The sequence below is a fragment of the Pinus tabuliformis genome, chromosome 1_2, assembly GCF_031772625.1.
Source record: "Pinus tabuliformis cultivar Carrire ecotype Pingquan chromosome 1_2, CPIR1, whole genome shotgun sequence".
Classification (NCBI taxonomy): Eukaryota; Viridiplantae; Streptophyta; class Pinopsida; order Pinales; family Pinaceae; genus Pinus; species Pinus tabuliformis.
The window spans coordinates 959,460,358-959,471,262 of NC_142298.1; the positions used below are offsets into that span (position 1 = coordinate 959,460,358).

Below are 10,905 nucleotides of genomic sequence, written 5' to 3' on the forward strand. Positions count from 1 at the left end.
TATCACAAACTGGTTTTCATTATGATTTCCCATTGCGACCTCCCTACTCGCCTAAAGAGATCAGGTTACTAAATATCTAATAGACTAATACAACATGGTCGGTGGCTTCACAAACAGTCATCCAATCAGATTTGGAATATTGTTTTATTATGAGTAACGGTGGATTTGGTTGGAAAAGCATTATTTTGAAACGCATCCTATTTTTTAAATTTGCTCTTTCGCGGAGATAATTTATTCTCACTGCTCAGTGCTGCATACAAACGCGGGCCTTCTTCCAAACCCTTCCTGGTCTGCAGAAGAATCCTTTCTCGGGAGCACAGTGACGATTCTTTCTGCAGACGCACAGCCCATCGATAGCACATCCATCTCTCCATATCTCTACTCCATGCTTTCCGATACCCAAAACTCCATTCGACCACTCGCTGGAGAAAAAACTGTGTGGATCCAACCGGTTCTTTACTTCCAAGAATTTATCCAAATTCACCGTCCGTCTTGCTGCTCCCTGGAACGTGTAGACCCGGTTCTTCCCCCAGTGAGGCACCCCTTCATATTTGTAGAGAAGAATCTGTTCCATTTCTTCCATTACGTGCTCATTCCACCGTGGCGTGCCGGGCTCACGATAGCGGAAGTACATAAATTCAAAGTCCACGCTGTCTTCTTTGTGTGACAAATAATCCTCAGATTTCTTAAAATACCGCATATGGACTCCCATATAATAGTCGATCCCGCACATTAAGCTCCGGTCAATGTCTCGCAGGCGCTTGATGTCCCCAATGGCTTCTGCTGTCCTCGACAAAGGAATGGCGATGGACGTATGGAAGAAAAAGATACCGTGCACTTGCGTGTCCCAATTACAAATGGTGTCGTTACTTCTCAACTGTTTTGCCTTCCATGGGCATGAAGCATTGCCGGGATTGCCCTGGCATCCAGATGAAGCCTGCATGAGATGGTTGTAGCCAATCACCGGGTATCCCTTGAACGTTAGCCCGTCATTCAGATATCCATTTCCGGTCTGCACGCCTTGGGTTACTTGGATTTTGGATATGTTGCAGAGCTTACTGTTGTCTCTCCTCGCATAGATCTCTTCTTCTACATCACACATTGTTCTTGATCTCCATTAGAAAACGGGCAAAAGCTATTATAACTAAATCAATAAATGGATTTCAACGCTACTACAACCATAAAGAACCAGCGTTGAGGTTTATCAGGTTGGATCGAGAGAATTCTTTTTCTCATATGTTTTTTAATTTAAAAAAGAAAAGGAAAAATTGCATTCAAAATATGTATGAAACCTCTCACCGATTTTCCTACTCTGCACAACAGATTGCACTGTCATCGGTTGAAAGCCTGGGTTGGAAATTTTCCCGTTTCCTGAGACGTCAACAGGTACTCTATCCCGGATACCGTACACGGTTTGATGGAGAGAAGGATACCAACTTACATCCCCAAATTCATGGGCTTTAGCGAAGCTCACGAACGATTCTTCCAGATCCGAGTCGTCTTTCAGATCCAGAGTGACCGACCGTTTGAACATTTTCTCCACTTTAAACGTCAACTGTGAGATGGCCCCCAGTACTCCCAGAGACACTCTCGTGGCTTTCAGATCCTCGTCGTTGTTTGTCAAATGGAGGATCTTTGCATATCCTTCATTTGCAGGCGCAGGAACAACGAGGCTCATGCCCACCACATACTCGTGGACTCCACCGCCCTTACCGCGCAGTCCACTCCCGTGGGCTGCCGTGCTGATGATGCCGGCCATGGAAATAAAATCCCAGTCGGTTGTTTGAGGCAACGCAAGACCCTTTGACGCAAGCGTATCAAGCAGTTTCCTCACCTCTACCCCGGCATCAACGGTAACAGTCAGAGATTTCTCGTCCACCATGATACGAGAATTGTAATCTCGAGTACTGATAACAACCCCTCCATCTCCTCGGGGGCAGGCGAAGCGATTGAGGGAATGAGATCCAGCACTTATAACTTTCATGTTCCTCCCTTTCTTTACTGCATCGGCAACTGCTTGGAGAAGGTCATCCTCGGTTTGGGGGAAAACGGCATTTGCGACCTTGCAGGAATTTTCATCCTCCCAGAGGCCGCGAAAGTTTGTGAGATGGCAGTCCTTGGAAGCGCATTGAACAGGTGGTGGCGGGCATGCAGCATAGGCATAGGCACGCAATAAATTCATAAGAAGGAATACCCACCCATTATTCACCTTCCTGGGCTGCGCCATCGATAAATTCAGATCTATGGAACTGCATGAACTCGGAGGCTGCCTCGATTATATAACTTTATTTGACCAGCGAAGTTTGTTATCACCCCATGTTCGGAAGCGTGATGCCCAACGTGCGTGATCTGCATCGACTGCCGTAACTTGTGCTTATGGTCTACCGACACTCTATTTTATATTTCGGGTGTGGTAACACAGAAAGTTGCTATGAGGAAACTCCATGAACTTTTCTTTAGCAATCAGAAAATCTCATTAAAAGAGAGCTTAGCAATCACAAAATCTCATTAAAAGAGAGAAAGCTGGCCATGATATTGACTTACTCTATATGAGAATAGATATAATAAACATGCCTTCCCCATGTTCCAAAATTACTAATAAAAAAGTGGAAATACCTAATGATAAGGATGATTAATAATTATTAATAAAGATGATTTCATTGTTATAAAGATCTTTGCTTTCTTGTGTATATATTTAACTTGAAATGATTTTCCACTACTAGATTAGGATTTATTATTATTTTCATTAACTGATAATTATTTTCTTTTATGGGACGAAAATATGTGAATAGTATAAGACAAACTATTTTACAAATTATAAATCCATTATTGTAAGTAACTAAATTTTATTTATAGAAATGATGTTATATATTTGGATTTCGAGTAATCCTAAAGATTTGTTTTTCCCCTTAAAAAAATTATAATAATGAAAATATTATAAAAAAAAATATAATTTTTATTTTATTTATTATTAATAATGTCACTTTTATTAATGGGGTCACAAAATGGAGGAGACAGGAATTGGGAATGGAAATCTATATGGGAAGCCAATTGGTGGCCTAAGGTGTCTATTTTTGTCTGGCTAGCCACAAAGAATAAAATTTTGACATGGGATCGTATCCGTAAGAAGGGTTTCAATGGCCCCTCACAATGCTATCTGTGCAACAATGACGAGGAGGATAGAGATCATCTGCTGGTTCGATGTCCATATGCTGAGAGACTATGGATATCAACTAAACGATTGTTCAATAAGCCAGGGTTCAACACTAGAGAATTTAAAGATACAATTTTTCAGTGGAATAAGGAAACCTTCCATTGCCGGGTTGTCCAGAGGGCTTGGAACCTGATATCTACTTTCATTCTTTGGACGGTCTGGAAAGAACGGAATAGGAGGATATTCCAGAATGTGGCTAAAACTCCAGATGTAGTTTGGGCGCAGGTGGTAGAGTATACGAGGGAGACCATCCTAGTTGATAAATGGGAAAGTGATGACTGGAAGACTACTCCAGAAGAACAAGAAATCCTGAACAAACTTAATTTAAAACTGGAGATGGTTCACTATAAATGTTCGGCCAGCAATGATATGAGAACTCAGAGTCCAGAGAAATTCTCGTACCCGAGGGACCAATTTATCAAGCTTAACTTTGACGGGGCCTCGAAGGGCAACCCGGGAGAAGCTGGATTTGGGGGGATCTTTAGAGACAGTAATAATCAAGTTAGGTGGATCTATGCCGAATGGGGGGGACAAATGACCAATAATGAGGCTGAGTTTTGGGCCCTGCACCAAGGTTTACGAATTGCCATTAGGAATGGTTATACCAACCTAGAAATTACAGGGGATTCGCAGTTGGCTGTGGACATGTTGAGGAGACTCAACAATGGGCAAGGTTGGGAGAAAGTAACCAAAAGCTGGAGGACCGCAGGCATTGTCCAAGAAATAGCCAGCTTGATTAAACGTATAGACTACAGCATCATAAGCCATGTGCGTCGAAAAGGGAATCAGGCTGCAGACTGGTTGGCGAATTGGGGCTGCAATGGACGTGGTAGTTCAATTGACAGCCAGTGGAGAGCCATAGAAGGTAATCAGGAGTGGAAGGAGCTGGCAGACCTCATCAAGGTGGATCATGTTCAAGCCACGGAGGATAATGCGCGGTCCAGCGGGTCGGATTAATAGGGAGTTGTGGAGAGCCAGATGTAAGATTAGGATGCAATCGGGATTTGTCAAAAGCATCATGCCAGACAGCAGGACGAAGGACTTAGATCGGGGCGACAGTACTACGGTGGCAGGTGAAGCGGTTGGGAATAAGTTCACTCAACGCAAGGTTATAAATGCCCGAACTATGACTGGAGATGGAGGCGGCTCGTCAGGATTCACAGCAGAGGGAATGAGTAATGATAAGATGGCAGGGAGGAGTGGTTCACCGGAGAATGACCGGCGGCATTCGATAACCGGTATCTTCTGCGTCCCCGCGGCAAAGAATACTCTATATAATCGAAGCGGGTTGATGGTGAAGGAATTGCGAGAGTTCATCATCCGGGCAAGAGGGGCGGGCTCCATTGAGAGGCATAAAACAGCAGCGAACAGTCCTGGAGACCAGGGATTGAAGAGGGACGATCCCCTGGGAATTATGGAGACTAGGCAGAGGCAGCGACAGGCGATGGAGCATCAGGGCGTAGGGGAGGAAACCAGTGATAGAAAGGGCAAGAACCTCATGCAGGAGGAGCCTTCCTTCTCTGTTTGGGAGGTACAGGACGACTCGGAGGAAGACATCGCCCCGGACGCGGCTAAGGACAGCGGACGTCAACACGAGCACCTGGTTGAGGAAGGAACCGAGCAGGTGATCGAGAACCCTGCGGGTGCTGAGGATATGATGATTCGGCGTTATGGGTTGAGGAAGCGCGGAACCGTTGCTGACAAAGGAGATGACCGGGCCAGCAAGAGAGCCCGTGGTCGAAAGGGGCATGGAAAGGAGGCTGGGGAAACTTCCAGGCGGGGGCCGGGAAGGAACAGGAAGCCGAAAGAGACTGCTACGGACCGTGTGCGCAAAGCCGAACAGGCTTTCCTTCGCCTTTCCAACCAGGCGGTTCGCAAGGTAATGCAGAGGCTTGAAGAGGAAGCCACCCAAGATCAGTCAGATGAGGAATTAGAAGACTGGACTTTCCTGCTGCACGACCCGGGTCAAACCAGAGGACGCATGTCCTTATATAAACAGTCCCTTCACCTCTACTGGGTGATGAAGGGAATCCTGGCCAAGGCGTTGCTGCAAGTGGCGAAGGAAATGGTGAATTTGGCTAAGGGAGGCCCTGACATCCGTCGGGAACTGAGTTTTCTGCGAGTAGCCATGCTGAAACAGGACGAAGCCATGATGAGGATGGAGGAGAAACTGAACACCATCCAGCAAATGCTAACTCGGGACCAGCCGGAGCAAGCGGAAGAGGCGTTGCAGCAACCTGCGGAAGACCATGAATAACTCAAGATATGTTTAGAACTTGCAAAAATTTTTGTGGTTATAGCTTTGTTTTTGTCAAAGATAGGAGAATGCATATCATACAAAGCAGTAGCTTTTGTAATAGTTTTAGTAAGTTTCAGGACTGCATAGTTTATTTAGCAAATTCCATCAGACTGTGGACATATTTTTTTTGGGCTGCTATTAAGAATTACAGATGGAAATATGACCCGGTTTCCCCTAGAGGGCGGGAAGATACTGTTTTATGAACTGATGTAATGTTCTTTTTGATCGAAGTAATAGAATGAGCACCATCTTAGCCTACAAAAAAAAAATGATAATAATGTAATGATTTTTATTTTTACTTTAATAAAGAAATTGGTAGAGTAAATATGGTGGATAAATTATATATAAAAATAATTTTTATATTACCATTAAGGTCAAATTGTAAGCCACATAAATAATGCTCATGAGATCCAACAAATTCCAAACAAGGAATTGCTTGTTGGAGAATCTCTCAACAAATTCCAATATCCAATCAACCTAATCTATCAATTTACTATTGTAATCATTATTTCCAGGTGCCCCCTTTAATACTTACATTACATCATTACAAAGATTGTTACAAAAATTATAGTTCACATATAGTTGCATATGTCTCATTGGTCTTCCTCAGCACTTATATCCACTCTGAAGTCTACCGGACAAGCTTCCCATTCAACTCATTTAAGACATAATCGCCTCTAACCATCTTTGATGAATTTTGTATAATCGACACTTCTCTATATTCCGAAGGAAATCTCGATACTAGACCACCCTATGGACAAACTCCCATTTATCTAAATCCAACGAACTACACTTTTTGATAGTTATATAGGTGAGTTGTCTGAGTACTGTGCATATTCAGCAGCTAATTATGCAACTAACCTTTCTACACACATGGATCTCATATCATAACCTGTAACTGGCACTCTTGAAGCTCAAAGCATAACAAGATCCATCATTGTATAACATACTCATACAATCAAATTATTGATACGTTCTCTCAACACCTAAGAACGTTGAGAACCACTAGTTTAATTATATTTTTATATTCATCAATTGGTTCTACACCTTTATAATTACAAACAAACTTACAAAATGCAGAAATAAACTATTTAACAAAGAAAACAACATAACCTGTGGCAATGAGACCAATAACTACTCTCCACAACAGAAATGTTGAAATTATAATTTCAACTGTCGTGCAGCGCATTTATTCCAGCAAAACATCCAACGTTTTATCGCACCGCTTTTGCTGAGCAAGTGGTTTTCCTCCGAACGGCAACGATAAAACCCAGCGCTGACACATGCACAACAATTTTGCCAAAGTGGTTTTCATCGGGGTGTAACGTTCGTTTGGTTTGAGCAAGCGATATCCATCCGATTGAATTCAACGTTGTCAACCGTTGATTAAAGCCAAAGTTGCGTTCAGGCCTGCAGCAAATGAATATTGTGTGAAGTGAAAGTCTTTGACCGCCAGTAAAACAATAAGTAAAATTAATTGACGTTCGTAAATATAGGTAAAAGACTTTAGTTCATTTTGTACGGGAGTATGGCACGATTAAAAGAAAGGTATGGGCATATTTTTTTTTATTGTTAAAAATATATGCAATGAAATACGTAATACGAAAATTGTTGGTTTTTTGTTTTTGGATTGTTCGGGGAGAGAACAAGGTAAGGGGAGCACGCATCAATGCAAATGAAGAAATCTTTCACACAGCAGTGAAAAAGGGTAATGTAAGTTTTTTGTTGGTGAATATGTAATGAAAATATATGCAGCAGTGTAGGAGTGAAAACAAAAGAAAATTCGCAGCAGCGAATGTATTGTAATCTGTTTTGTTGTTGAACATATGTAATGGGAATGCACAACAATGCTAGTGTGAATTTTTTTTGTAGTTGCATATGAAATGCAATAGAATCAGTGAGCAAATGTAAGAGATTTTTACAGCAGTAAATGTAAGTTTTATTTTTACACAGTAGTGTAAAAATTTGCAGCTGAAACAGAGTATTTTTTTTTTGAGACGGTGAAGGTTTTTGGAACTGAAGTGTTCCTGGTTGAATCCCTCTATTAAGAGGAAGATCCTTTTGTAACTGTTGATTTTATTATTGAATACAAAGGTTTTATTGTGCATCTGAAACTCTGTTCTTCAGCAATCAAGTTTTTCTTCTCTGTGTTAAAGATCCTGTGGCAAAACAGAGCATCATTCTCTGTTCTGTTCCAGTCATTTGTTTTGGAATTTAGCAGAAAATTCCCAACAATGGTATCAGAGCTTGTCCAGGCTCTTTGAAGGCGCAAAGAAGCTGAAGGAAGGATTCCTTGCTGCAACAGCTTCTCCAGCAGAGTGAAGACTCGGTCAAAAATCCAAGGTATTTCTCAAGATTTTTTTTGTGTTGAAGACAATCAGTGATTTTTAAATACACAGTCAAATATTTGAAGCATAGTTAAGAGTGCAAGAATGGCTGGCTCCAGTACCAGCACTAGTATGGGTATCTTTAATACTCAGCTCCCACAGTTTAATGGGAAAGGCTATGACTATTGGGCAATAACTATGAAGCTTTGTTTGCTTCCCAAGATTTATGGGAATTTGTTGAGGATGGCTTTGAAGAACCAGCAGATGAAGATGAGTTTAATAGGTTAACTCAAGCAAAGAAAGATCTGTTGAAGAGCTATAGGAAGAAGGACTCAAAAGCCCTCGTATTTTTGTATCAAGCAGTGCATGAGAGTGTGTTTCCAAGGATAGCAGTAGCCAAGACATCCAAAGAAGCATGGAAAACTCTCAAGACAGCCTATCAAGGCATGGAGAAAGTGAAGAAAACAAAACTACAGTTGCTGCGGAGAGATTTTGAGAATATTTGCATGAAGGAGTAAGACAATATTGACTCGTTCTTCACACAAGTGATTGGTCTAGTCACACAGATAAGGTCTCATGGAGAGATTCTTGAAGAAAGGAGGATTGTGGAGAAACTATTGAGGGTCCTACCCTCAAAGTTCGATGTGATTGTCATCACCATAGAAGAGACAAAGGATCTCACAAACTTCTCAGTTGATGAACTACATGCATCACTGATAACACATGAACAAAGATTGAGTAGGAATGAAAACTCATCTCTAGAGCATGCCTTCAAGACCCAGATGTCCTTTGGAAGAGGAAGAGGTCAAGGCAGAGGAAACAAGAGAGGAAGAGGCACAAGTCAAAAAAGAGGTGGAAGAAACAGTCCAGCAAATGCTCAAGGAAGAGGCAGCAATCCAAATCAGAACCAAGGCCAAGGCAGCAGCCAAAAAAGTGGACATCGTCATGCTCAAGGACAAAGGTATGAAAAATCCAATGTCCAATGTTATTATTGTAAAAAATATGGGCATTATGCAAATGAATGCAAGAAGAAGCAGCATGATATGAGTAATAGAACTAGTGCAAATCTCACTAGAGAAAATATCAGCCAAAACAATTTGTTTTTAGCCTATAATATTGCTGAAGAAAAGAGTGAAGATGTATGGTTTCTAGACTCCGGTTGCAGCAACCATATGACAGGAAACATAGCCCTGTTTTCTATGTTAGATCAAAGTGTGAAGTCACAAGTCACACTTGGGATTGATAACAAAGTTTCTGTTATGGGAAAAGGAGAAGTAAAAGTTTTAACAAAGAAAGGTGAAAAGAAAATCATAGCAGATGTTTATTATGTTCCTGGAATGAAGTGTAACCTCTTAAGTATTGGACAACTTGTTCAAAAGGGTTACAATGTTTTCTTTGTGAATGATGTATGCACCATCATGGATAGAGCACCCAGCAAACAATGTATTGCTGAAGTGAAGATGACAAGGAACAGGATGTTCCCTCTCAGAATGAAGGCAGATTTAAAAAATAAAGAAGTAATAGCAGCAGTGACACAAGAGGCTTTCCAAACCAAACCGAAAGATGAAAATTGGTTGTGGCACTTGAGATTTGGACATCTCAACTTTGGAGGTCTTAACTTGTTGAGTAGAAAAGGAATGGTAAGAGGATTACCATTGATATAGAAACCAGACAGCCTTTGTGAAGGTTGCATATTGCGGAAACAACACAGAGAAAGTTTTCCATTAGGGAAAAGCATAAGGGCAAAAGCACCCTTACAGATTGTCCACTCAGATTTATGTGGACTGATGCAAACTCAATCACTTGCAGGCAGCCACTACATACTAACATTTATTGATGATTTTACAAGAAAAACTTGGGTCTATTTCCTTAAGAACAAAAGTGAAGTGTTTGAAAGATTTTGCAATTTCAAGGCACTTGTGGAAAACCAAAGCGGGCTGCATATCAAAGTTCTGAGAACTGATAGAGGAGGTGAGTATATCTCCAAGGAATTTCTACGTTTTTGTAGAGAAAATGGAATTCATAAGCAATTTACAACTAGGTACACCCTGCAGCAAAATGGAGTTGCTGAAAGGAAGAATAGGACAATCATGGATATGGCGAGGAGTATGTTAAAGGCAAAGCATTTTCCAAATGATTATTGGGCTGAAGCTGTACATTGTGCAGCGTACATTTTGAATAGATGCCCTACAAAAGCAGTGATGAACAGAGTGCCGGAAGAAGCATGGAGTGGGAGAAAGCAAGGAGTCACCCACATGAAAGTTTTTGGATGTGTGGCTTATGCACACATTCCAGATCAGCTAAGGAAGAAGTTGGACAACAAAGGGGAGAAATGTATTTTCATTGGATACAGTGAGGAATCCAAGGCTTACAGGTTGTATAACCCATCCACCAAGAAGCTCATTGTGAGTAGATATGTTCAGTTCATTGAGGAGGAAGCTTGGGATGGAAGCATAGAGAAAACAATGAATGTTAAAAGCTCTTTGTCGCATGATGAACATGATGAGGAGATGGCTGAAATACATCCCCAAACAGCAGCACCAACACAAGGACAACAAGGGACACCCTTGAGGAGAAATGAGAGTGCTTCTACAAGCACACCACAAGGAGGAAATTCAAGTGCTTCTTTAAGCACTTGTACACCAAATGAAAGAGGTAAGAAGTTCAGAAATTTAAATGACATTTATGAGCAAGAGACAGCAAATGAAGGTATGAATTCTTTGTTTGCTTTATATTGTCATGTTGATGACCCTATTCATTTCGAAGATGCAATTAAGGAAGGAAATGGATAGAAGCTATGGATGAGGAGATCAATGCCATAGAAAGAAACAAGACATGGGATTTAGTTGAAATACCAAAGGGAAAGGAAGTCATTGGAGTTAAATGGGTTTACAAGACCAAGAGTAATGTTGAAGGCAAAATAGAAAGACACAAGGCAAGACTTGTTGTCAAAGGATATAAGCAGCAGTATGGGAGAGACTATGAGGAAACTTTTGCACCGGTTGCAAGAATGGAAACCATGAGAGCAATGCTGTCCATAGCAGCACAAAACAAGTGGAAAGTTT

General features: G+C 41.4%; 1 pseudogene; it reads right to left on the minus strand.

Moving 5' to 3' along the window:
- Positions 1 to 244: 244 nt before the first annotated feature.
- On the minus strand, positions 245 to 2,235 carry LOC149209155 (L-gulonolactone oxidase 3 pseudogene; annotated as a pseudogene).
- Positions 2,236 to 10,905: the final 8,670 nt, after the last annotated feature.